The sequence below is a fragment of the Schistocerca piceifrons genome, chromosome 6, assembly GCF_021461385.2.
Source record: "Schistocerca piceifrons isolate TAMUIC-IGC-003096 chromosome 6, iqSchPice1.1, whole genome shotgun sequence".
NCBI classification, from domain to species: domain Eukaryota; kingdom Metazoa; phylum Arthropoda; class Insecta; order Orthoptera; family Acrididae; genus Schistocerca; species Schistocerca piceifrons.
In genome coordinates, this window is record NC_060143.1 from 312,340,142 (window position 1) to 312,345,220 (window position 5,079).

The 5,079-nt window shown below is 39.9% G+C and overlaps 1 non-coding gene across 1 annotated transcript; it reads left to right on the forward strand.

The window, feature by feature from the left end:
- The first annotated feature begins 4,368 nt into the window (after window positions 1–4,368).
- Trnaa-ugc lies at window positions 4,369–4,440 on the forward strand. Its single transcript has one exon. It is a non-coding gene; the product is annotated as a tRNA-Ala (tRNA).
- The last annotated feature ends 639 nt before the right edge of the window (window positions 4,441–5,079 follow it).

Sequence of the window (5,079 nt, forward strand, 5' to 3'; positions counted from 1 at the left end):
ACAGTAGCTGTACAGTACTTGATACTCGTAATGTATTCCATCATTATCACCGCACACTTCTCCACTGTGGAAACGTAAACATTTCCCCCCCCTGTCAAGAGCTTACTGCTGGAAAGAGATAAACTTTCAGGCACATATTTCAGAATATCGTGTACACGAATTTTGTGTAACCTATACCAATTCCGCAATAAAATTGTTGATAACTTTCCCCGTCAACTGGGCACCGTTTAACCACAAGAACATTAAAAACAGTTCAGGGACCATTACAGAAAACTGTAATTTCTGGTTGGCCATTCAGTGGCTCCGTACTACTTCTTACACAGGGACGGAATGTGTTACCTGCCAGATACGGGTTGCTACTGAAGTAATGCGTATTTCGCACCACCGACGCATGCCGTTGTATAGTTCCACAGATAATATTTAACCAGTTTGTAGGTCTTATCTTGCGGTCGATCGTCCAGGGCTTAAGCTTTTCCTCATTATGTCAGTTGTGCTATATGAGATATGAAAACCATCTTATCACTGTCTTCTTTATTTCGTTGCTATAGTAACTCCCAGATAACAGCTTCTTGCGAAATCGGCGCCGTAAATTATCTATGACCCGTCCACATCAGTTTTGAAATAGTTTGTAACTAACCCGCGAAGCATAAATTCAATTAATTTGCACTATTAGTCTCATGAGTGCTACAGCCTTCCACATTAATATTGCATTTAGCGAAATTTATACCATGCAGCGATACTAGTCCTGTTGCCGGTATTGTTTTCGCTTCCGTCCCGAAGAATATTTGTGATTATTATGAACAGTCACTCGAAAACATATTTCACGCTTAACTTTATATTTCATCTTTTCAGAAGGCATATAAAGTACGTTTAGCCTTGAAAATATCTCTGAAAAATCACTTTCATTCAAACTATCGTGAAATAAAGTCCACAAACTCTCAATAGCGCAATCTCAATAATCCAGAGATCTTGCTATCTCGTATGAAGTTGAGCAATATTGGATGAATGATAAGTCAACGCCAAGAAAACTCCATTTGACTTGAACAGAACATTCGTACAAATCTTTAACTCATAACATTTCTCTTCACGCAAATCTCTAAAATCTTGCAAATTATTTGCGCCCACTTTAATCAACTTTATTACAGCAGTATTAAAGTTGTTTGTTATAGAGACGTGACTCAAACAGATTTCAACTGATCATGGCATTATCTGAACAAACAGAACACCAAAATATCGGAAGTGTAAGGTCGATGTTACGATAGAGAAACAAAGACCGACAGTAGCGCACTATATGGCTTTGCAGATAACTTCGAATTCGGGAAAATATGACGCGATAATCTGTATTCTTGTTTTGCGAAACAGTAGTGCTAGATGATAATATTTTTTATTTATGCTTTGTACGTGGGTCTGGTGGTAAAGTTTATTTATTTTTAAAATTGCAATTTCGACCATGTGGCTGTTATCAAGTGGAAATTATTATATTATGTTACACTATTAAAACAGTGCAACTTATTAATATCGTTCTTGCTGGAAGGTCATTCCGTGTCATACTGGGTAACAGGATAAGCTCTTCGAAGACGGTAAATGATGGAGTACCTGAGGGATCTGGCCTCGCCCCATTCCTGTTTAATTTGTACATCTCCGATGCGCCTAAAACAATATCTCGTAAGTTTGGATACGGCGTTGACTTGATACTGGCAGTGGGACATCAAAGTTTTGAAGAAACGGAAGTCATGTTAACAACTGATCTTGGCGATAATGTAATCATACTTTCGGAGATGGCGCCTGAAACCAAGCCCGGCCAAGATGGCTTGCTTTCATTTGTGCAACAGAGTGTAGACAGCTCCAGGTCTATTTTGGTGACAGACTACAACAGTCAGCACCCAAAATAAATACGGATTACGTTGGACCGGACACAGTCCTACAAGAAGCATCTGGGAAACACCGCTGCGAAGATACGAACTAGGAACAACGTCCTACATAAGATGTGAGGAACAATCTGGGGCCCCGCTCCTGAAACTCTGTGCAAATGGCTGCCCATATTGAGCCACATTCCGCCCCTGGACTTCGACGATAAGTAGCTCTACTCCTTGAGTTTTGACGCATACAAGGCAATCTGCCACTCCCTATCCATCAAGATACGGTTGTTCTACAAAGAAACCGGCCTCGATCAAGAAAACCTTTGATGAAAACGGCCATGGAATTGGACAAGTCTCAGTTCGACGTAACAGACTCATAGACACGAAACTGGTCACAAGCTTGCCCTCCTCTTCACCAGAACTTGCCCTGCATAAGGGAGAAACCACCTGCCTTTGACCAGTCGTGCAGAACATGAACAATGTTAAACAGGATACGTACCAATCATGGCAGAAGAATGGACTCCCTCCATTGATGGAGTAAGGTCCACATCCAAATTGTGATTATGGAGCAGCCAGGCAAACCGTTCGCCACATAGTTAGAGAATGTCCCAAAATGGCCTTTCGTGGTAGTTTGACGATTTCCTGATGCCAACAAATAACTGGTTATACCAAAAATTTAGATGTTTGTTTGTAATTTACACGTGTTATTGCCTGTACTGTATTTAATATTCTGCTTAAGGAACCATAGTATATATGTATATTCCGTAGCATTACTCGTAGGTGGGGTAAATTATTCCATATTTGTTTTTGTATCATATGAAGCAGAAACTGGTCTTGTCGCATATCGTTCTGTGGAGTTTATTTCAGTTTGTTACAGGTTACGAATTTGTGTATGAACTGGTCCATTTAACTGCACTGTAAGTATATTGCTCGTGTTCAATGTTAGTTTTGTTCCTTCGTACTCTCGCATTTAATGAAGGTCACCGAAATTTTCATTGATTCTCATTTAATGTTTTGGTTGCAGTACCGGTATCTTTTTAATAATGTGTGAAAACATTTGCATAACTACTGTTGCACTTTTAGTATTTGCATGGAGGAATGCACTAATTACCAAGACTACAAAGCATACTCATGTACAGCAATACTCTACAAGCCACTGTGAAATGCATGACACTCAGTGGCAAGAAGCGACACCATTCAAAGCAGAATTACGTACTGACTCTGTGACAAGGTATAATAAACTCCAATACCAGTACTCTCACAACCTTCTAACTTGAGTCGTCCATTTATTGAGCCAAAGTATGGAAATCGAATGAAAACAAAAATAACGTAGAATAAGAGTAATATAATTGACATTCATTTAAATCGATCAGTTTACACACAGATTCGTAAGCAGTAATAAATACACTGTAAGACCACAGAACACCATGCAACGAAAGCAACTTCTGTTGCATACAAAGCAAAAACGAATAAGGAATCATTTACGCCATCCAATATTATTGATGCCAGAAGAGTGCAATCAGAATACGAGTAACATATTTACAACGTAATTCAAGGAGTGCAATACACACGAAGAATCATAATCAGAAGCACAATGTGATGAAAAGAACTTCTGTTAAACTATGAAACGAAAACAGTCGGAAACACAAACTTAGCCAATAAGAAAGCAAGATAGTGGACTGACAAACTTACAGCGTTCCAAATGGCCTGGAAAAAAAGCTAGGGCGTTCCTATATGAGTTTGACCCCCGTGCTGAACAAGAACTGAATACACATTTTAATTCATTACAGTTCAGAATTACAAATTCATTTGCCTTCATTATTAATGTTATTAATGTAGGGTCAGGGGAGTCGCTTCAGGGGATTTTCTTTGGAAACGGCCTTTGCTTTCGCACCAATGTAGACCAGCGAGGCCCCCTGCGTAACATTACGAAGACTGGTCCTTCCATTAGTGCCACGCCCCATGCTCGTACCATGAATCACAAGAAAGAAAATATATTTTTAGAGTATAATATTACAATACGAAATATGCAAAGTTCTACAGATTTAAAAAGTTTTAAAATTTAGAACTGTTTCAGTCCATGTGTCAAATGGCAGAGACTGATCGATGGTACAGTCTACTAGTCACTGTATCATCACTACCTTTCTCTTCCCATCATAACGTGCACACAAATAGAACCTGAAATACCTGTTCGCATCGTAAGTATCGTAGTTTATGTTATATACCCACTTCAGTGCCGAGAAAGTTTGCGTAAAAAAGTTACAAAGTTAAAAACTGAGATATTTACTTATGAAACAGGAATGAAATGCTTGTCGGGTGTTTCCCATTAGCATGCCGCAGTTAGTTCTTGAGGAAACTGACGTGCCCTGTTTACGCATCAGGGGACACAGTGGTGGGGTGTGGGTTCCTAGCAAGAAGCGCCTGACGTTTGTCCAGCTACGCGCCAACGCCTTACGTAAGCGAGTTGCTGAGCAGTTTCTAACTGGAATTGAGTGGGCGGTCGCAGTCAGGGGATGTAGCTCAGTGGTAGAGCGTTCGCTTTGCATGTGAAAGGCCCCGGGTTCGATCCCCGGCATCTCCAACTAAATTTTATAACCAGTCTGAAAATTTGTGATTACAAAAAACGAATTGCCCTCGGGACGTCATGCAGTTCTCACGTGTTATTTATCCACACCGGCATTGCGTTTGCAAGCCGCAAATAGTAGATGTTTACTCCGTGTTCATGTAACAGTTAAAGTCTAATTTGCTATCTTTCTGTGTTAGCGGTTTCGGCTGCTTATTACTCATGACGATATCAAGAATGTTTCCCAGGAAATGTACACACCGTTTCGAATTCGACAAGGCAACAAAAAATGTTCAAGCAAGTTCATCAGAAGTTCTCTATAGGATCGTGGAAGTAATCGAAATCACATCAGATCAACTTCACACTCCTTACTACGACGCGTAACTCTGCTAATGTTTCGTGAAGCTTTTAAAACCTGTGTTGCTTGAAGGAAGTGAAAGCTGAATTCCGTTATCGTGATTCCTCGGCAAGTACTATCATAATTTCAAAGGCCGACACAGAATACAAAAATGTACGCGTGTTTAAACCTGCTTCCTGATGTTGAGAATTGTTATTTAAAAGAGGTTTTCATCAAATATAGAGAAGACAAACAAATCCGCAACGAACGTTGGTCTAGCCAACATAAACTGCAGTGTTTTAGGGTATAAGATCGGTTGA